Source organism: Hyperolius riggenbachi, chromosome 7, assembly GCF_040937935.1.
Source record: "Hyperolius riggenbachi isolate aHypRig1 chromosome 7, aHypRig1.pri, whole genome shotgun sequence".
Classification (NCBI taxonomy): domain Eukaryota; kingdom Metazoa; phylum Chordata; class Amphibia; order Anura; family Hyperoliidae; genus Hyperolius; species Hyperolius riggenbachi.
In genome coordinates, this window is record NC_090652.1 from 42278079 (window position 1) to 42302116 (window position 24038).

The window sequence follows — 24038 nt, forward strand, 5'->3', positions numbered from 1 at the left end:
ACCATTTGTAATTGTCACCGACTGTCTGCCGCACGACTTGTAGCGTAGTACGCTAGGTGTTTCTTAGTTACCTGCGTGCGTGCATACTACTAGTGTCTACTACTATACACATAGTCTACTAGTACCCGTTCACTAATTTTTTTTTCACTTTTACTGTGTGATTTTATTATCATCCGTAGTGTGTGTAATAAATAAGAGTTACAACACATACAGGCCACCACCAGCATCCGTTGTGAGTGACCTGTGACTGTCTGTCGCCTGCCCGAGCCTATTGATTGATTGCGTCTGACCGTGTGTGAAAGTTTGTAATTGTCACCGACTGTCTGCCGCACGACTTACTTGTAGCGTATTACGCTAGGTGTTTCTTAGTTACCTGCGTGCGTGCGTGCATACTACTAGTGTCTACTACTATACTAGTAGTCTACTAGTACCCGTTCACTAATTTTTTTTTCAATTTTACTGTGTGATTTTATTATCATCCGTAGTGTGTGTAATAAATAAGAGTTACAACACATACAGGCCACCACCAGTATCCATTGTGAGTGACCTGTGACTGTCTGTCGTCTGCCCGAGCCTATTGACTGATTGCGTCTGACCGTGTGTGACCATTTGTAATTGTCACCGACTGTCTGCCGCACGACTTACTTGTAGCGTATTACGCTAGGTGTTTCTTAGTTACCTGCGTGCGTGCATACTACTAGTGTCTACTACTATACTACTAGTCTACTAGTACCCGTTTACTAATTTTTATTTCACTTTTACTGTGTGATTTTATTATCATCCGTAGTGTGTGTAATAAATAAGAGTTACAACACATACAGGCCACCACCAGCATCCGTTGTGAGTGACCTGTGACTGTCTGTCGCCTGCCCGAGCCTATTGACTGATTGCGTCTGACCGTGTGCGACCGTTTGTAATTGTCACCGACTGTCTGCCGCACGACTTGTAGCGTAGTACGCTAGGTGTTTTTTAGTTACCTGCGTGCGTGCATACTACTAGTGTCTACTACTATACTACTAGTCTACTAGTACCCGTTCACTAATTTTTTTTTCAATTTTACTGTGTGATTTTATTATCATCCGTAGTGTGTGTAATAAATAAGAGTTACAACACATACAGGCCACCACCAGCATCCGTTGTGAGTGACCTGTGACTGTCTGTCGCCTGCCCGAGCCTATTGATTGATTGCGTCTGACCGTGTGTGACCATTTGTAATTGTCACCGACTGTCTGCCGCACGACTTGTAGCGTAGTACGCTAGGTGTTTCTTAGTTACCTGCGTGCGTGCATACTACTAGTGTCTACTACTATACTACTAGTCTACTAGTACCCGTTCACTAATTTTTTTTTCACTTTTACTGTGTGATTTTATTATCATCCGTAGTGTGTGTAATAAATAAGAGTTACAACACATACAGGCCACCACCAGCATCCGTTGTGAGTGACCTGTGACTGTCTGTCGCCTGCCCGAGCCTATTGATTGATTGCGTCTGACCGTGTGTGAAAGTTTGTAATTGTCACCGACTGTCTGCCGCACGACTTACTTGTAGCGTATTACGCTAGGTGTTTCTTAGTTACCTGCGTGCGTGCGTGCATACTACTAGTGTCTACTACTATACTAGTAGTATACTAGTACCCGTTCACTAATTTTTTTTTCAATTTTACTGTGTGATTTTATTATCATCCGTAGTGTGTGTAATAAATAAGAGTTACAACACATACAGGCCACCACCAGTATCCATTGTGAGTGACCTGTGACTGTCTGTCGTCTGCCCGAGCCTATTGACTGATTGCGTCTGACCGTGTGTGACCATTTGTAATTGTCACCGACTGTCTGCCGCACGACTTACTTGTAGCGTATTACGCTAGGTGTTTCTTAGTTACCTGCGTGCGTGCATACTACTAGTGTCTACTACTATACTACTAGTCTACTAGTACCCGTTTACTAATTTTTATTTCACTTTTACTGTGTGATTTTATTATCATCCGTAGTGTGTGTAATAAATAAGAGTTACAACACATACAGGCCACCACCAGCATCCGTTGTGAGTGACCTGTGACTGTCTGTCGCCTGCCCGAGCCTATTGACTGATTGCGTCTGACCGTGTGCGACCGTTTGTAATTGTCACCGACTGTCTGCCGCACGACTTGTAGCGTAGTACGCTAGGTGTTTTTTAGTTACCTGCGTGCGTGCATACTACTAGTGTCTACTACTATACTACTAGTCTACTAGTACCCGTTCACTAATTTTTTTTTCACTTTTACTGTGTGATTTTATTATCATCCGTAGTGTGTGTAATAAATAAGAGTTACAACACATACAGGCCACCACCAGCATCCGTTGTGAGTGACCTGTGACTGTCTGTCGCCTGCCCGAGCCTATTGATTGATTGCGTCTGACCGTGTGTGACCATTTGTAATTGTCACCGACTGTCTGCCGCACAACTTGTAGCGTAGTACGCTAGGTGTTTCTTAGTTACCTGCGTGCGTGCATACTACTAGTGTCTACTACTATACTACTAGTCTACTAGTACCCGTTCACTAATTTTTTTTTCACTTTTACTGTGTGATTTTATTATCATCCGTAGTGTGTGTAATAAATAAGAGTTACAACACATACAGGCCACCACCAGCATCCGTTGTGAGTGACCTGTGACTGTCTGTCGCCTGCCCGAGCCTATTGATTGATTGCGTCTGACCGTGTGTGACCATTTGTAATTGTCACCGACTGTCTGCCGCACGACTTCCTTGTATCGTATTATGCTAGGTGTTTCTTAGTTACCTGCGTGCGTGCATACTACTAGTGTCTACTACTATACTACTAGTCTACTAGTACCTGTTCACTAATTTTTTTTTCACTTTTACTGTGTGATTTTATTATCATCCGTAGTGTGTGTAATAAATAAGAGTTACAACACATACAGGCCACCACCAGCATCCGTTGTGAGTGACCTGTGACTGTCTGCCGCCTGCCCGAGCCTATTGATTGATTGCGTCTGACCGTGTGTGAAAGTTTGTAATTGTCACCGACTGTCTGCCGCACGACTTACTTGTAGCGTATTACGCTAGGTGTTTCTTAGTTACCTGCGTGCGTGCGTGCATACTACTAGTGTCTACTACTATACTAGTAGTCTACTAGTACCCGTTCACTAATTTTTTTTTCAATTTTACTGTGTGATTTTATTATCATCCGTAGTGTGTGTAATAAATAAGAGTTACAACACATACAGGCCACCACCAGCATCCGTTGTGAGTGACCTGTGACTGTCTGTCGCCTGCCCGAGCCTATTGATTGATTGCGTCTGACCGTGTGTGACCATTTGTAATTGTCACCGACTGTCTGCCGCACGACTTGTAGCGTAGTACGCTAGGTGTTTCTTAGTTACCTGCGTGCGTGCATACTACTAGTGTCTACTACTATACTACTAGTCTACTAGTACCCGTTCACTAATTTTTTTTTCACTTTTACTGTGTGATTTTATTATCATCCGTAGTGTGTGTAATAAATAAGAGTTACAACACATACAGGCCACCACCAGCATCCGTTGTGAGTGACCTGTGACTGTCTGTCGCCTGCCCGAGCCTATTGATTGATTGCGTCTGACCGTGTGTGACCATTTGTAATTGTCACCGACTGTCTGCCGCACGACTTCCTTGTATCGTATTATGCTAGGTGTTTCTTAGTTACCTGCGTGCGTGCATACTACTAGTGTCTACTACTATACTACTAGTCTACTAGTACCTGTTCACTAATTTTTTTTTCACTTTTACTGTGTGATTTTATTATCATCCGTAGTGTGTGTAATAAATAAGAGTTACAACACATACAGGCCACCACCAGCATCCGTTGTGAGTGACCTGTGACTGTCTGCCGCCTGCCCGAGCCTATTGATTGATTGCGTCTGACCGTGTGTGAAAGTTTGTAATTGTCACCGACTGTCTGCCGCACGACTTACTTGTAGCGTATTACGCTAGGTGTTTCTTAGTTACCTGCGTGCGTGCGTGCATACTACTAGTGTCTACTACTATACTAGTAGTCTACTAGTACCCGTTCACTAATTTTTTTTTCAATTTTACTGTGTGATTTTATTATCATCCGTAGTGTGTGTAATAAATAAGAGTTACAACACATACAGGCCACCACCAGTATCCATTGTGAGTGACTTGTGACTGTCTGTCGCCTGCCCGAGCCTATTGACTGATTGCGTCTGACCGTGTGCGACCATTTGTAATTGTCACCGACTGTCTGCCGCACGACTTGTAGCGTAGTACGCTAGGTGTTTCTTAGTTACCTGCGTGCGTGCATACTACTAGTGTCTACTACTATACTACCAGTCTACTAGTACCCGTTCACTAATTTTTTTTTCACTTTTACTGTGTGATTTTATCATCATCCGTAGTGTGTGTAATAAATAAGAGTTACAACACATACAGGCCACCACCAGCATCCGTTGTGAGTGACCTGTGACTGTCTGTCGCCTGCCTGAGCCTATTGATTGATTGCGTCTGACCGTGTGTGACCGTTTGTAATTGTCACCGACTGTCTGCCGCACGACTTACTTGTAGCGTATTACGCTAGGTGTTTCTTAGCTACCTGCGTGCGTGCTGCTACTGCCTACTACTACTACTAGTCACCACCAAGTCACCACCAACACAGACTTTATTAAAGTTTACACCCTTTCCCGCCCTCTTCTAATTATTTTTTTTTTTACTGTATTTGTATAGTGCACAATGACTGGCAGAGGTAGAGGGCGAGGCACCACCAGGAGAGGAAGCGCCATTGCAGGAGCCACTGCCAGCAGCAGCAGGTCTGGGACTGGTCCGCCGCTAGCCACTGACCACAGGGAGGAGGGAGCAGAGGCGCAACAGCAGCGTGTTGCGCCCATCTTTGAGACGGGTCATCGCCCACGGCCCATTGGGGAGAGTCAGGTGCAGGCTGTGGTGGAAATGATGGCGGGGCAGGAAGCCACCTTTTCCAGCCAGGCCTCCAGCATCAGCGAGACTAGTGCCACCAGCACCAGCACTCCTGTCCGCAGCAGGCCTCCACCAGCGCTTGAGGCCATGGTCACGGTGACCCCATCGACCAGCCTGCCCTCAATGAGCACGCTCTTCTCCCCTGAGACTATGACCATGTACAGGGATGTTTTGGAGAAGTATGAGTTGGAGATGATGGGGTCATCCAAGGAGGAGGAGGAGGAGTTTGAGGTGCAGAAGTTTGTTGTTGGCGCTGAGGAGGAGGGGCGTAATGCAGGGGATGTTGGGGTAGAGGAGTTGGTTGAGTCGGGCTCACAGGATTTGTTTGGGGTTGATGATGATGACTTGATAGATCCTCCCTATGTGCCACCAGTACCACCAGCACAGTTGGTTGAAGGCAGCTCGTCATCGGAGGAGGAGGCGTCTCTGTCGCAGAGGTGCGGCAGCAGCAAGGCGGCCAGCACAGGGCGTGGAAGGCAGGAGCCACAGCCTGCTGCTTCAGTCGCTACCCCCACCCGCAGCAAACCTCTAACTACAACCAAAAAGGTACAATCCTCCAAGGGCACCCAAAAACCCCAGCCCTCAAGCTCAAAGAGCAGGTTGAAGTCCCCAGTCTGGCGGTACTTCACCAAGTGCCCAGTGGACCCGACCCATGCAATTTGCAACAGTTGCAATCTCAGTCTCAGCAGAGGTCGCGATATCCACAAATTGAGTACCTCGTGCCTGCAGACCCTCTTACAGAGCAGACATTTTGAGGACTTTAATGAGTTGGAGAAGCTTATGCAAAGTGGTGCAGGCAGTGGTCAGAGCCAGACAGCACAGCAGCAACTCACTCCCCCCTCCCCCCCCCCGCGGGCAGCCAGTCCTCAGTGGCCTCATCAGCTCCCTCCACAGTGGCCTCCTCATCCTCCCGTGCAGGCAAACGCCGCCAGACCCTGCTCAGCGAAGCATTCCCCGGTGTGACCAAGGTGCTGCCTCCCGCCCACAGGTGCATCCGGTTGCTGAACGGGTTGCTTGCCCGGGCCATGTGCTCCCAGCTCCTGCCATATTCCTTTGTGCAGGAGGGGAGTGACATCAGAGCGCTGCTGCAGGTTGGGATCCCGGAGTGGCAAGTCCCCAGCCGCCACTATTTCTCCCGCAGGGCGATCCCAGCACTGCACCGCTCTGCCATGGAGAACGTGGGGCGCGCGCTGTATCACGCTGTCAGTGCGCGGATCCACATAACCATGGATTCCTGGAGCAGCCGGTTTGGGACAGAGCGCTATCTGTCCTTTACGGCCCACTGGGTCAGCCTGGTGGAAAGCCCAGGCGAGGAAGCAGCAGGTCCATCCTCGGGCGCAGCAGCACCAGTCACCCACTACATGGTGCCACCGCGCGGGGTCAGGGGAGAAGCAGCAGCTCCCACCGCCAAGCGATCCCGTCTCTCCAGCAGCGTGAAGGCCGGCCACTGCCAAGCGCTGCTGGAGATGAAAAGCCTGGGGAAACACTCCTTGATGGCAACGAACGTGCTCCGGTACCTCAGGGAGCAGGAGAGGACGTGGCTGACCCCCAGAGGCCTCACTGTGGGATTGGTGGTGTCCGACAATGCCACCAACCTGCTGTCTGCCATCAGCAGTGGAGACTTGCTCCACGTCCCTTGCTTGGCCCACGTCCTGAACCTGGTGGTGCAAAAGTTCATGCACACCTACCTGGGGATGGAGGAGCTGTTAGAAGCGGCGCGGAAAATTGTGCGCACTTTCCGCTGCTCAGCAGCTGCCACAGCAAAACTGGCAGACATCCAGCAGCAGGAGGGCCTGCCACAACACCGCCTCATCATAGATGTTCCAACTCGCTGGAACTCCACCCTGGCAATGTTGGAGTGGCTGGATGAGCAGAGGAGGGCTGTCAACCGGTACATCTATGATGCCACTGTCGCCGGCAATGGCAGCAGAAGCAGCACCACACTCCAGCTCCTCACCAACGCGCAATGGGGGCAGATGCAGCAGGTCTGCTTGGTGTTGGCTCCCTTCCTGCAGGGAACCAACCTGGTGAGTGAACAACGGGCATCCCTCTGCCAGTGGGTGCCCTTTGTTTGTCTGCTGGACAGGGCACTTGGCGATTTGGTGGATTTGGGAGAGGAGGCCCTGAAGCAGCTGGAACAGCAGCCGCCTACGCAGTCCACCTGCCTACTCAGGTATTTGAGTCCCTGGAGGAGGAGGAGGAGGAGTTGGAAGTGCTGGACGTTGCTGCTGGGGGGGAACATCGGAGCCCAGCAGCAGTGGTGCTAGGGTGGAGAGAGGAGGAAGAGTCTCAGGGGCAAGAGGAGGAGGACGCTGACCCTGATGTCTCTGTTAGACGGTCCACCCTGTTCCCCATGGCAGCGCACATGCTGCGCTGCCTGCGCACAGACCCCAGGGTCAAGCGGATGCAAGCGAAGGAGGACGCCTGCATCAGCATGATCCTGGACCCACGGCTGAGGGGGAGGTGGGGTCAGTTTCTGCCTGCCAGAGACAGTGAGCAGCGAGCAAGGGAGTTGCAGGAGATCCTTGTTCGGCGACTGGAGGAAGCCTTCCCCCCGCCTTCCACTCCCTCTGTCCCTGTCCAGCAGCCAGCAGCACAGCAGCAGGTGCCTGCGGCCAGCAGCAGCGTCAGGCGCCCAGGAGACCTGCTGTCATTGACGCAGGCGTTCTACATGAAGGTACAGCAGCCGAGAGAGGAGGTGCGGGCAGCAGCCACCTTCGGTGTGAGTCACAGCCAGCGCATGATCCGGATGGTGGCCGACTACATGGGGTCCTTCAGTGGGCTTGACACTGGCAGCGAAGAGCCTGTGGACCCCATGGAGTACTGGGTGGAGCGCTTGCACATCTGGAGGGAGCTTGCCCAGTATGCCCTGGAGGTATTGTCTTGCCCCCCTTCCAGCGTGCTGTCTGAGAGGTGCTTCAGTGCGGCCGGTGGTGTGGTCACCGAGAAGCGCTCTCGTCTGTCCACAGAGGGCGTGGACAGACTAACATTTTTGAAGATTAACCAGGCCTGGATATAAGGCACGTTCCTGGCACCTGTTGTCGGCGAAAGGAGGACATGAGGTGCCTGCCTGGGAATTACAGTACATTACCTGCTGCCTGCCATACGTGACGACTCCTCCTCCTCCTGCTGGCCTGCTGCATTGATTTACCTATGAATGTATTTATGTATTTATTTATTGTATTTCTACCTGACTCCTCCTGCTGCTGTTGGCCTGCTGCATTGATTTACGGTTACCTATGAATTTATTTATGTATTTATTGAATTTCTACCTGACACCTGCTGCTGCTGGCCTGCTGCATTGATTTACGGTTACCTATGAATTTATTTATGTATTTATTTATTGTATTTCTACCTGACTCCTGCTGCTGCTGCTGGCCTGCTGCATTGATTTACCTATGAATTTATTTATGTATTTATTTATTGTATTTCTACCTGACTCCTGCTGCTGCTGCTGCTGGCCTGCTGCATTGATTTACCTATGAATTTATTTATGCATTTATTGTATTTCTACCGGACTCCTCCTGCTGCTGCTGGCCTGCTGCATTGATTTACCTATGAATTTAATTATGTTTTTATTTATTGTATTTCTACCTGACTCCTCCTGCTGCTGCTGGCCTGCTGCATTGATTTACGGTTGCCTATGAATTTATTTATGTATTTATTGTATTTCTACCTGACTCCTGCTGATGCTGCTGGCCTGCTGCATTGATTTACCTATTAATTTATTTATATATTTATTTATTGTATTTCTACCGGACTCCTCCTGCTGCTGCTGGCCTGCTGCATTGATATACGGTTACCAATGAATTTATTTATGTATTTATTTATTGTATTTCTACCTGTCTCCTGCTGCTGCTGCTGGCCTGCTGCATTGATTTACCTATGAATTTATTTATGTATTTATTGTATTTATAAAGCGGCAACATATTACACTGCGCTCATTTTCATCCTGCTGCTGTCAGTGGTCCCACCGCCAGGGTCCACACAATGCATTGCCTGCTGTCAGTGCCACACGTCACTCCTCCTCCTACTGCTGCTGTTGTATTTATCCTGCTGCTGTCAGTGGTCCCACCGCCAGGGTCCACACTATGCATTGCCTTCTGCCAGTGCCACACGTCACTCCTCCTCCTACTGCTGCTGTTGTATTTATCCTGCTGCAGTCAGTGGTCCCACCGCCAGGGTCCACACTATGCATTGCCAGCTGTCAGTGCAACACGTCACTCCTCCTCCTACTGCTGCTGTTGTATTTATCCTGCTGCTGTCAGTGGTCCCACTGCCAGGGTCCACACTATGCATTGCCTTCTGCCAGTGCCACACGTCACTCCTCCTCCTACTGCTGCTGTTGTATTTATCCTGCTGCTGTCAGTGGTCCCACTGCCAGGGTCCACACAATGCATTGCCTGCTGCCAGTGCCACATGTCACTCCACCTCCTCCTCCTGCTGCTGTTGTATTTATCCTGCTGCTGTCAGTGGTCCCACCTCCAGAGTCCACACTATGCATTGCCTGCTGTCAGTGCCACACGTCACTCCTCCTCCTCCTGCTGCTGCTGTTGTATTTATCCTGCTGCTGTCAGTGGTCCCACCGCCAGAGTCCACACTATGCATTGCCTGCTGTCAGTGCCACACGTCACTCCACCTCCTCCTCCTGCTGCTGTTGTATTTATCCTGCTGCTGTCAGTGGTCCCACCGCCAGGGTCCACACTATGCATTGCCTGCTGTCAGTGCCACACGTCACTCCACCTCCTCCTCCTGCTGCTGTTGTATTTATCCTGCTGCTGTCAGTGGTCCCACTGCCAGAGTCCACACTATGCATTGCCTGCTGTCAGTGCCACACGTCACTCCTCCTCCTACTGCTGCTGTTGTATTTATCCTGCTGCTGTCAGTGGTCCCACTGCCAGGGTCCACACTATGCATTGCCTTCTGCCAGTGCCACACGTCACCCCTCCTCCTACTGCTGCTGTTGTATTTATCCTGCTGCTGTCAGTGGTCCCACCACCAGAGTCCACACTATGCATTGCCTGCTGTCAGTGCCACACGTCACTCCTCCTCCTATTGCTGCTGTTGTATTTATCCTGCTGCTGTCAGTGGTCCCACTGCCAGGAACCACACTATGCATTGCCTTCTGCCAGTGCCACACATCACTCCTCCTCCTACTGCTGCTGTTGTATTTATCCTGCTGCTGTCAGTGGTCCCACCGCCAGGGTCCACACAATGCATTGCCTGCTGCCAGTGCCACACGTCACGTTTTTAGTTTTGTTTTTTTAAGTACACCTATTTCAATGTGAATTCCCTTTAAAAAAAACACACAAAAAAACCCCAAATTCACGAACACGAATTTTTACCGAATTTTGAGGCGTAACCTCGAACCGAATATGAATTCGAACCGAATTTCGTGGTCGAAGGCGAATTCGAATTCGAATGTCATGCGGACCCGAATTCGAATGTACCCGAACCGAATTTTGGTACATCTGAGCATGCCTGCACACAACTGGCTGCAAAAAAGTTGCTGTGTAATGCGGGCAAGACACTACATGTTACGGATTATAACATCCTTCATCAGGTGTAATACAGTAGTGAAACATACACAGGTATAAATAGACATCACAATATGTGCACCCCACCCTTTAAGGCTCCACCCTTGAAGCCAATTAACCCCTGAGTCCAAAGTCCCTAGTACAAGTTCATAGTACAATAGTTATGTAGCACTCAAAATAGGCTACTGACTAACAATACATAACTGACCGTACTCCTGGCACTTCCATTACAGGACTACCACAGATCACCTGTAAATAAAACATGTAGTTAGAATCCTGTAAACTTACTAACAACACAATAAATACAATCAATTTTCCTTATAAAAAGCATTTGAGGGGTAACCTCTCATGCATACCCCTGGGGGCAACCACATCCATGGAATAAATCCATCTTGCTTCCTTTTGTTTTAACAATTTCTCCAATTTGCCACCTCTACTAGATGGATTTAGGGCCTCCAGTACACACCATCTAAGTTGTGCAGCATTATGTCCAGCTGCAAAGAAGTGTGTAGCCACAGGGGTGTCATAATTTTTCCGCTCACCATCCACATACTTAGTAATAGCTCGCTTGTGTTCCTGTATGCGGGATCTCACAGCTCTGGTGGTTTCACCCACATACATGAGCCCATATGGGCACTTGAGCCCATATACCACCCCATGCAGTGGAGCAATAATATCTCCCTTTAATGTTAATACTCCTACCTGTGTGGGGTGGCTGATACTTTCACCTTTTATAATGGCACTACATACACTGCAGTTAAGACAAGGGTGAGTCCCCATCCTCCCTGTAACAATGTCACTCTTAGGGGGGGGGGGGGGGGTCACATCAGTATGTCTTACACTATCATAGATGGTTTTACCCCGTCTGATAGAAAACATAGGTTCATCTTTAAAGAGTGGCCCCAAATCTCTGTCATTGCTCAACAATGGCCAAAATCTGCGTACCGTACTCTTTATCAATTCAGTGTTTTTGCCTAAATTAGTGACAAGCGGTATTCTATTGGGGCCCCTTCTTTTTACCTACCATACCTAACTAATCTGTACTGCGGGGCATCTACCTATCTATCTAATCTGTACTGCAGGGCATCTATCTATCTAATCTATACTGCAGGCACCTATCTATCTACACTGCAGGCACCTATCTAACCTTTACTGCGGGGCATCTACCTATCTAATTTTTACTGCAGGCACCTATGTAATCTATACTGCAGGCACCTATGTAATCTATACTGCAGGCACCTATCTAATCTAAACTGCAGACACCTATCTAATCTTAACTGCAGGCACCTATCTATCTAATCTATACTGCAGGCACCTATTTAATCTAAACTGCAGGCACCTATCTATCTAATCTATACTGCAGGCACCTATCTAATCTATACTGCAGGCACCTATCTAATCTAATCTATACTGCAGGGCACATGCCTATCTAATCTATACTGAAAGCATTTATCTAATCTATACTGCAGACACTTATCTAATCTATACTGCAGGCACTTATCTAATCTATACTGCAGGGACCTATCTAATCTAAACTGCACACACCTATCTATCTAATCTATACTGCAGGCACATATCTATCTAATCTATCCTACAGGCACCTATTTAATCTAAACTGCAGGCACCTATCTATCTAATCTATACTGCAGGCACCTATCTAATCTATACTGCAGGGCACCTATCTAATCTATACTGCAGGTACCTATCTAATCTAAACTGCAGGCACCTATCTATCTAATCCAGGCATGTCAAACCGGTCCTGCGAGGGCCGAGGTCCTCACACATTTTTGACACAGCTCACATAAATTGATGTGTCTGAATCAGGAAAGGTGTGGTCCATTAGGTAGAACATGTTACTCTCTTTCTCAGTCCATCCTAAACACTGGCATGGATCTGGCCCTCCAGGCCTGGAGTTTGACACCTGTGATCTAATCTATACTGCAGGCACCTATCTAATCTAATCTATACTGCAGGGCACCTACCTATCTAATCTATACTGCAGGCATTTATCTAATCTATACTGCAGGCACTTATCTAATCTATACTGCAGGCACCTATCTAATCTAAACTGCACGCACCTATCTATCTAATCTATACTGCAGGCACCTATCTATCTAATCTATACTGCAGGCACCTATCTATCTAATCTATACTGCAGGTACCTATCTAATCAAAACTGCAGGCACCTATCTATCTAATCTATACTGTAGGCACCTATCTAATCTATACGGCAGGCACCTATCTAATCTAAACTGCAGGCACCTATATAATCTATACTGCAGGGCACCTACCTATCTAATCTATACTGCGGACATTTATCTAATCTATACTGTGGGGCACCTACCTACCTAATCTGTACTGCATGCACCTATAATCTATACTGCGGTCACCTATCCAATCTATACTGCAGAGTACCTACCTATCTAATCTGTACTGCAGGAACCTATCTTATCTATATTGCGGAGCACCTAGCAATCTAATCTTTACTGCAGGCACCTATAATCTATACTGCCGGGCACCTACTTTACTAATCTATACTGTGGGGCACCTGCCTATCTCTCCCCACCACTGCAGCCACTTGCCAATCTAACCTTTACTCAAGGAACCTACATATGACCCGCATATGACTCTCGCCTCAGGCCACGCATATTCTAAGGCCGCCTCTGGATTATTTAGGAACATAGACCGTTCAATCAATTCTATGAAAATATTGGCTATCGAGGGGGCTGCAGGCGATCCCATACTTGCTCCTTGTCGCTGTATGTAGAATTGATCATGGAACTTAAGTTAATTTGATTTGAGGATCAGCTCTAGACTATCAAGCAAAAAATATACTAACCCATTGGACAGGTTGGTTTCAAGTAATCTTTCCTCTATTACGGCAATAGCCTCATCTTGAGGTATTGCCGTGAATAGGCTCTGTATGTCTAAGATGCAGAACATAATATCATCTGGTACCTCACCCAGTGCCTCTAGTCGCACCAATAAATCAGTCAGTGCAGTTTCTAGGCTAAAATGCACCCAGGGCGAGGGTGTAAAAATTGCGCTCCCCCCCGAGCAAGGTATGGGTGCCCGCAGTATAGGTTAGCCAGGTTTAGTTGCACTTAGTATAGGTCCCCCCAGTATAGGTAGCCAAGAATAGGTACCCCAGTATAGGTAGCCAGGCATAGGTGAGCCAGTATAGTTGCCCCCAGTATAGGTTAGATAGGCAGGCGCCCCCGGTATAAGTTAGATAGGTAGGTGCTCCAGTACAGGTTATCTAGGTGGGTTCCTCTAATATAGGTAGCCAGAATAGTTGCCCCTAGCATAGGTTAGATAGGTAGGTGCCCCCAGTATAGGTTATTTAGGTAGGTGCCTGCAATATAGGTAGCCAGTATAGTTGCAACCTGTATAGGCAAGCTAGGTAGGTGCCCTCAATACAGGTTAGATAAGTGCCCCCAGTATAGGTTAGATAGGTAGCTGCCCTCCCAGTATAGGCTAGATAGGTAGCTGCCCCCCAGTATAGGTTAGATAGGTAGGTTCCCCTCAGTATAGGTTAGATAGGTAGGTGCCCCCCAGTATAGGTTAGATTAGGTAGCTGTGCCCCCCCCCCCAGTATAGGTTAGATAGGTAGGTGCCCCCCAGTATAGGTTAGATAGGTAGCTGCCCCCCCAGTGTAGGTTAGATAGATAGCTGCCCCCCCAGTATAGGTTAGATTAGGTAGCTGCCCCCCAGTGTAGGTTAGATAGGTAGCTGCCCCCCAGTGTAGGTTAGATAGGTAGCTGCCCCCAGTGTAGGTTAGATTAGGTAGCTGCCCCCCAGTGTAGGTTAGATAGGTAGCTGCCCCCCAGTGTAGGTTAGATAGGTAGCTGCCCCCCAGTGGAGGTTAGATTAGGTAGGTGCCCCCCAGTATAGGTTAGATAGGTAGCTGCCCCCCAGCGTAGGTTAGATTAGGTAGCTTCCCCCCAGTATAGGTTAGATAGGTAGCTGCCCCCCAGTGTAGGTTAGATAGGTAGCTGCCCCCCAGTGTAGGTTAGATTAGGTAGGTGCCCCCCAGTATAGGTTAGATAGGTAGGTGCCCCCCAGAGTAGGTTAGATTAGGTAGCTGCCCCCCAGCGTAGGTTAGATTAGGTAGCTGCCCCCAGGATAGGTTAGATAGGTAGCTGTCCCCTATAATGGAGGGGGGAGCCAGAGCTGCGGGGAGGGCAGCCCGACCTCTCCCTCCCTCTCCTCTCCCGGGCGCCCTCCGTGCTCCCCCCTCAGATGCATAGTCTGTGAGCAGGCAGGAAGCGCTGTTTACAACTCACCTGCCTGGCTCCAAGCGATGCTCTCTCACCGGTCTTTTCCTCTCTGTATACATACTGATACACACGCTGCTTCCGCCTAAACAGGAAGCAGCGTGTGTATCAGTATGTATACAGAGAGAGGAGACCGGTGAGAGAGCAGCGCTTGGAGCCAGGCAGGTGAGCTGTAAACAGCGCTTCCTGCCTGCTCACGGACTATGCATCTGAGGGGGGAGCACGGAGGGCGCCCGGGAGAGGAGAGGGAGGGAGAGGTCAGGCTGCCCTCCCCGCGGCTCTGGCTCCCCCCTCCATTATAGCGCCCCCCTCCCAACAGCGCCCCGGGCGGCGGCACGCCCCGCACGGCCCTAGAAACGGGCCTGAAATCAGTAGTATCTTTCAAATCAAACAATGTGCGAATGACGAAACAATAGGCTGCAAATGCACATCCAAAAACCCCGCTAATGGATATAACACAGAACCCCTGCTGGAAAGTAGTGTTGGGCGAACAGTGTTCGCCACTGTTCGGGTTCTGCAGAACATCACCCTGTTCGGGTGATGTTCGAGTTCGGCCGAACACCATCAGGTGTTCGGCCAAACCGTTCGGCCGCATGGCCGAACTAAGAGCGCATGGCCGAACGTTCCCCGAACGTTCGGCTAGCGCTGTGATTGGCCGAACGGGTCACGTGGTTCGGACCCGAACGCGCTCTGATTGGCCGAACGGTCACGTGGTTCGGGTAAATAAATACCCGAACCACGTCATATCTCCGCTATTTGTCTGTGGGTTTAGCTTTGGGTAGGCAGGCAGGGTAGTTCGCTCTCCAGCCACGCTAGCCAGGGCCCCCCCCAGTCATTGTGTGTCGCTGCTGGGAACAGTAGTACACCGCTCGCTCAGCCACACTATATATAGCATTGTTTACTGCCACTGTGTACCTAACTCAGCCACACTATATATAGCATTGTGTTTACTGCCACTCTGTGTACACGGCTCAGCCAGACTATATAGCATTGTGTGTACTGCCACTGTGTACCTCGCTCAGCCACGCTATATATAGCATTGTGTTTACTGCCACTCTGTGTACACGGCTCAGCCAGACTATATAGCATTGTGTGTACTGCCACTGTGTACCTCGCTCAGCCACGCTATATATAGCATTGTGTTTACTGCCACTCTGTGTACACCGATCAGCCAGACTATATAGCATTGTGTGTACTGCCACTCTGTGTACACGGCTCAGCCAGACTATATAGCATTGTGTGTACTGCCACTCTGTGTACACCGCTCAGCCAGACTATATAGCATTGTGTGTACTGCCACTCTGTGTACACGGCTCAGCCAGACTATATAGCATTGTGTGTACTGCCACTCTGTGTACACCGCTCAGCCAGACTATATAGCATTGTTTACTGCCATTCTGTGTACACGGCTCAGCCAGACTATATAGCATTGTTTACTGCCACTCTGTGTACACCGCTCAGCCAGACTATATAGCATTGTGTGTACTGCCACTCTGTGTACACCGCTCAGCCAGACTATATAGCATTACATACTCTGCCAGTCAGTGTGTATATTGCTGGGATCAGTAATACTCCACTCACCGCCAACCACTATATGAGCTCACCATGAGTTCCTCAGAGACCTCCGCTGTGAGCAGCACTCCCAACAACAGCAACAGCCAATGCCCCACGCAAGCTATAACATCCACCCCAGCAGCCAGTGGTCAGCAGCAGCCCTCCCCGGAGGAGAACGTTGTGTCCATCGGTCCGTCGCCAGAGCGATTAATGAGGGCTGCCATTGAGGAGATGATGGGGCCTGATGTGGAGGAGGAGGTCTGGCTCAGGCCAGCATCCCAAGTTAATGTTGAGGACGATGAGGGGTCTGTGTCTGGGGATGTTTGGGTGGCAGAGGTGGTGGGTGGGTCAGACTCAGTAGAAGAGTTGTATGATGAGGATGATGATCGGGACCATCTGTATGTGCCTCAGAGTCCGACCCAGAAAACATGTTGTATCGTGTGTTTAGGTACTAAAATCTGCGTTCCCACTTCCCAGTACTGCCCGCAGTGCCCGGGTCCACGGATCCATATAATTTTTTGGGCAGCACTATCAAACTGTGGTACTATGAGTGAGTTGCCGTGGTCCTTCTGTGCTGCCTGTCACACTCACCGTCTGTCTGCAGATGGATTGTTCAACACAGCTACGCCATCTGACATGTAGTCCTGGACCTTGACCATCTTCTCCAGGCGATTGGTGTTGGAGGACATGGAACTGCCCGATTACTGTTCTGTGGGCTGCTGCATGGGTGTCAGAAAATGTTCCCACTCCAAGGACACTGCCAATACCATTCCCTTTTCGGCACTAGCAGCAGCTTGTGTTCTTCGCTGCCCTCCTGGTCCTCCTGGGTTTGCTGAAGTCAGTCTGTCGGCTTACAACTGGCTAGAGAAGGAGGAGGATGTCAATCTCCTCTCTAAAGTCTCCATCCTCAAGGGCCTGCTGGAATTGTTCCATTTTTGACCTGTCTGACACTTTCTTCAATCAGTTTTTTAACATTGTGTTTGTATAAACTGGGTATAAACCCAGTAATTGGTGTTGTCCAGATTCCAGAATAATGAATAATAATGAATAGTGAATAATGCGCGGGCCGCGTTCAATGCAGTCTAGCATGAATTGAGCCATGTGTGCCAGAGAGTCCTGCCAGACTCCTCTGTCTTCATGTTCTTGTGAGCGTTGTGATTGTTGTGATGCACCATATTCGTCACCAGCATCACTTTCTTCCTCTTCTGCTGTCCATTCCTGCTAAATTGTGGAAGTCCAACGTGCACCGCTCTGTCCCTCGGCAGTGGGGGCATCCAATTCCTGCTCCAACTCCAGCTGTTCTTCGTCCTGTTCTTTGTCATAGCTGGGACCAGCATTTCCTGAGGCAGGTTGCCTGATGTTGGTATCATCACGCTGATCGTTTTCATCTTCAGAATCCCCCACTTGCATCATGCCAGCGGTTTCCATCTTCAACATTGATTTCTTCAGTAAACACAGCAGTGGTATTGTAATGCTAACTGTAGAGTTGTCACTGCTCAGTCACGCAACGTGGATTGCTCAAAATTTTGGAGGACTTGGCAGAGATCCAACATGGTGGCCCAATCAGATCCACAGAAGCTTGGTAGCTAGCTGCTGGAATGCGCCTCGGCACTGCGCAAAAGCGTGCTAGCATGTGCTGCGTAGAATTCCAGCGCGTAGGGAGGGACATCACCCAGCGAGCGATGGTGCGCTAGATTAAAGCGCTCCTGCATCTCTTGGTGAGTCCTTCAGAAGCGGTACTGGACTTTTAACAATGTTTTTTTTTTTTTCCCTTCAACAGAAGATCTGCCACGTTGGAGTGAGGAGGACGCCGCCGACCCCGACACCAAGCTGAACCCCGGCGAACTCCAAGCAGAGGATCTTCAGGAACCCTCAAGGCTTTGAGCAAGCTGAGGAGGATCAGCAGTCCCGACGAGACCTCTCCTCATATGCGACTGAGTGCAGTGGAGCTCCCCAGAACAACCTCTCAGTTGTCACTTTGTCACTGGTCACTTTGTCACTTTGTCATTTTGTCACTTGTCACTTTGTCACTTGTCACTTTGTCACTTGTCACTTTGTCATTTTGTCACTTTGTCACTTGTCACTTTGTCACTTGTCACTTTGTCACTTGTCACTTGTCACTTTGTCATTTTGTCACTTTGTCATTTTGTCACTTTGTCACTGGTCACTTTGTCACTTTTCACTTGGTCACTTGTCACTTGGTCACTTGGTCACTTGTCCAGATGATCTCGGTACACCTCCTGCGATTCAAATTCCTGCACACATTGCTCTGGGATTTGGGTGTGATAAATGATGCATCTAACTGGCCACCGGAGGCAATTAAGGCCTTCAAAACATTGAAAGCAGCTTTCTGTTCCGCCCCCATTTTGCGTCATGTTGAGTTGTTGACGTCATGTTCATCCTCGGCCTCGCCTTGCATTTCAGTGCGAGGTGCATTTTCCACAGAAAAAGGTTGTGAATCCGGGCACAACATTTGTGGCTGTTCCATTGACCTTTCATAGGTAGAAGATTGTGGGGGTGGGAAGAGCTCCTCCGAATAGCCCATTGTGTCCTGAAAACTACTCATTGCATTGCTTTGCGCACACATTTTTTTGTCCTCATGCAAGGCCTGAGTTGCACCTGAAAGCGTGGCCTTCTCCTCCTGCGCCTCCTCCTGTTCCATCACGTCTGCTGCTGCTGGGTTAGCGTTGACGTCCGGTCCCTGTTTATTGAACCTCTTATCTTTATTACATTTATGACTGCATGGCGGTAAAAAGCATGCTATCCGCACGCTTCTTGTCCTCATGCAAGGCCTGGGTTGTTGTGTCTCAAAAAGCATGGCCTTCTCCTCCTGTGCCTGCTCCTGTTCCATCACGTGTGCTGCTGCTGCTGGGTTAGCGTTACCGGTCCCTTTTCCTGGAACCTCTTCTCTGTATTACATTTATGACTGCATGGCGACAAAAAGCATGTTACCTGTGCAAAGAAACATGACGTTTTCCACATTTAAAAGACAGTTTTTCCTTTGAAACTTTACAATCTATTTTCTCAAAAACTATAAGCTCTTTTTCAAATATTTTTTTTCCTCTTGTACCCACTCCCAAGGTGCACATACCCTGCTAATTTGGGGTATGTAGCATGTAAGGAAGCTTTACAAAGCACGAAAGTTCAGGTCCCCATTGACTTCCATTATGTTCGGAGTTCGGCGCGAACACCCGAACATCGCGGCGATGTTCGGCGAACGTTCGCGAACCCGAACATCTAGGTGTTCGCCCAACACTACTGGAAAGGATGGGGCGTCCGGGGGGGGTCTATTAATTGTTTGTGGATTTTTGGTAACAGATACAGCAAGGGAACAACAGGGTGTTCAACTTTAAGTCCCCTCGCTGTTCTGTCATCAATGACACCATCCTCCACAGCACAAGACAACAGCAGGTCAACTTTTTCTTTTACACCAGGGGTAGGATCGCTTTCGCATTTAATGTAATGAATCTCATTTTGTACTTGTTGCAGCCCCTCCCGTAGGTAATCCTGCATATTCTGTACCACAGTAGCTCCCCTTTTATCAGCCTTAATCACAATGATCTCACGGTTCTCAGCTAATCTATAATCTATAATAGATTAGCTGAGAACCATGAGATCATTGTGATTAAGGCTGTAGGACAGATTACTTGAAACCAACCTGTCCAATGGGTTAGTATATTTTTTGTTTGATAGTCTACAGCTAATCCTCAAATCAAATTATTTTAAGTTCCATGATCAATTCTGCATACAGCGATAAGGAGCGAGTATGGGATCGCCTGCGGCCCCCTCGATAGCCAATATTTTCGTAGAATCGATTGAGCGGTCTATGTTCCTAAATAATCCCAAATACAGGCCATACATTTTTCAATACTTCTGGTTTGTAGATGATGTGCTATTACTTTGGAGGGGTCCCGAGGAATTGCTCCACGAGATGGTTAACGAGGCGAATCGTGCCCACCAGACCATTAAGTTTTCATTGGAGGTTTCCAGTGAGAACATTGATTTTCTCGATGTAACCTTGAAAATATCGGACAGTCGTTTTGTTATGAAAATGTTTCAGAAACCCACTAATCGCAACAAATTGTTGCGATCGGATAGTCACCACCCCAGCCATGTCGTAAAAGACATCCCGAAAGGGCAATTCCTCAGGGCAAGACGGATATGTGCAAGAGAGGATGACTATTTGAGAACAAGTTGCACTTTGACATCTACATTTGTAGAGAAGGGTTAAAGTCCACAGAGAAGAGACAGCAGGACACACAAGGCTACGGCGGGACCCAGGACGCTATAGGAGGGCAAAGATGACCGAGCGCGCGGCGGTCGGAAGTCCACCAGAGGCGAAGGGAGACCCAAGCCAGCCGGCCACCTTGGCGGGGGAGAGCCCGCAAGATAAATTACTCTGTGTGAGATATCATTGTGGAAATTGTAAGTGCAACTGATTTTAAAATTTTAATTAAAGTGACAGTATTACGCTATGTGGAGTATTTTTATTGAGGTTCATTGAGGAGGATATAGAACACATTGGAATTTCGGAAGTCTGTTGGATCTTGCCAGAGGGGTCAGGGACGACCCTGTGACTGTCCCAAAGTGCCATCTGACCTATCAGCAGGTCTAAGCATCTGGTGAGTGTATCTCACAGAGGTGTGGTGACGGGCTATTGTCTTTTGGATACATGAATCTGCTAGCAACTTAAGAAGTGATCCTTGATTGAACATAGACTGTGATAGGGCTCCCTTACATACATAGATTGTTGATGTTGGAATTGGAATCGATTTAAATCGCAGCCGGTTTATAATTGCTAAGTGGACATTGTGCACATGCTTGGTTTTTAAAGGGGAAACATTGCATTTTATTGAGTTAAGGTGGGAGGGTAGGTGGCATTGTGGGCGCTAACCTCTGATATATGTGTTAATTACTATTGTAAACAGAGGGGCGAGCCAGTGCGGGTTGACTCATTGTGTTCCCAGTCAGCGCGAAGTGTGTAATTTTTTATTCCATGGATGTGGTTGCCCCCAGGGGTATGCATGAGAGGTTATCCCTCAAATGCTTTTTATAAGGAAAATTGGTTGTATTTATTGTGTTGTTAGTAAGTTTACAGGATTCTAACCACATGTTTTATTTACAGGTGATCTGTGGTAGTCCTGTAATGGAAGTGCCAGGAGTACGGTCAGTTATGTATTGTTAGTCGGTAGCCTATTTGGAGTGCCACAAAACTATTGTACTATGAACTTTGTGACTTTGGACTCAATTGGCTTCAAGGGTGGAGCCTTGAAGCGTGGGGTGCACATATTGTGATGTCTATTTATACCTGTGCATGTTTCACTGCTGTTTTACACCTGATGAAGGATGTTATAATCATGTAGTGTCTTGCCCGCATTACACAGCAACTTTTTTGCAGCCAGTTGTGTGCCTTCTCTTTCTTCTTTTTGACATAATACTGTGGACCCTGGCGGTGGGAACACAGACAGCAGGAGGTCAAATACAGTAGCAGCAGGAGGAGGAGTGACGTGTAGCAGCAGGCAATGTAACGGGGCCAATGGTACCTAGCGTTGGTACCACGGCTGTATATAAACACCAAGAGCAGGAGGTTCCGGACAGCAGTCGTGAAGCCCACATTATGCCCAATGCACAACTGGGACAGCACAGTTTTCAACCTAGACACCTCAGAATTTTTTTTTACAACAAAATGTAGCTATTGTAGTGGCGTAATAGCTAGTGGCACATGGCAGCAGCGCATAATTCTGTGGACCCTGGCAGTGGGAACACAGACAGCAGGAGGTTAGCTACAGCAGAAACAGCAGGAGGAGTAGGAGGAGTGACGTGTGGCAGCAGGCAATGTAACGGGCCATGGTACCTAGCGTTGGTACCACGGCTGTAAATAAACACCAACAGCAGGAGGTTCCGGACAGCAGTCGTGAGGCCCACATTGTGTCCAATGCACAACTGGGACAGCACAGTTTTCAACCCAGACACCTCTGAAATTTTTTTTCAATAGTATATAGCTATTGTAGTGGTGTAATAGCTAGTGGCGCATGGCAGCAGCGCATAATACTGTGGACCCTGGGGGTGGGAACACAGACAGCAGGAGGTAAAATACAGCAGCAGGAGGAGGAGGAGGAGGAGTGACGTGGGGCAGCAGGCAATGTAACAGGGCCAATGGTACCTAGCATTGGTACCACGGCTGTATATAAACACCAAGAGCAGGAGGTTCCAGACAGCAGTCATGAAGCCCACATTGTGCCCAATGCACAACTGGGACAGCACAGTTTTCAACCCAGACACCTCAGAATTTTTTTTTTCACACAACAAAATGTAGCTATCGTAGTGGCGTAATAGCTAGTGGCGCATGGCAGCAGCGCATAATTCTGTGGACCCTGGCAGTTGGAACACAGACAGCAGAAGGTTAACTACAGCAGCAGGAGGAGGAGGAGGAGTGACGTGTGGCAGCCAGTGCTGGGCCGAAATTACACATTAGCGTAATTACGCATCGTAATTCACTACAAATGCACCGTAAGCGTTACGTGTAAGGCTACGGTATTACGCGTAATTAATTACGCATAGACCGTTGGGTTACGTTTTACGCGTAACAAATTACGCGTAAGACAGTAAACTCCCATTGAAATTACACAGTCTGCCGTAATCGCGTAATATTACGCTCCCGTATAATATAAAAAAGCCGCCGACTTTAAGGGTTAATAGCAAAGCCCCCTTAAGTGCTAAGAGCCTCAAATTTGGAGAATATATTAAGGAGATCAGAAGGAATAAGAGGAAAAATTTTTTTTTCAAAAAGACCTTATAGTTTTTGAGAAAATCGATGTTAAAGTTTCAAAGGAAAAATATATACATTTAAAAACCCGCCGACTTTAACGGTTAATAGCAAAGCCTGCTTAAAATTTAGGAACACCAAATTCACAGGGTATATTAAGGGGATCAGTGGGAATAAGAGGAAAATTTTTTTTTTCAAAAAGACCTTATAGTTTTTGAGAAAATCGATTTTTAAGTTTCAAGGGCGAAAATGTCTTTTAAATGCGGAAAATGTCAGTTTTTTTTGCACAGGTAACAATAGTGTTTTATTTTCATAGATTCCCCCAAGTGGGAAGAGTTTTACTTACTTCGTTCTGAGTGTGGGAAATATAAAAAAAAAACGACGTGGGGTCCCCCCTCCCAGACCTCTTTAACCCCTTGTCCCCCATGCAGACTGGGATAGCCAGAATGCGGAGCACCGGCCGCGTGGGGCTCCGCACCCTGACTATACCAGCCCGCATGGTCCATGGATTGGGGGGTCTCGGAAGGGGAGGGGCAGCCAAGCTTTCCCCTCCCCCTCCGAGCCCTTGTCCAATCCAAGGACAAGGGGCTCTTCTCCACCTCCGATGGGCGGTGGAGGTGGAGGCCGCGATTTCCTGGGGAGGGGTTCATGGTGGCATCTGGGAGTCCCCTTTAAAAAGGGGTCCCCCAGATGCCCACCCCCCTCCCAGGAGAAATGAGTATAGAGGTACTTGTAGTACCCCTTACCCATTTCCTTTAAGAGTTAAAAGTAAATAAACACACAAACACATAAAAAAAGTATTTTAATTGAACAAAAAACATAACCACGAAAAAAGTCCTTTAATATTCTTAATTAACCATTAATACTTACCTGTCCCTTTAAAAGCCAGTTCCCACGCAATATCCTCGGAAATATACTAATCAGTTACAAT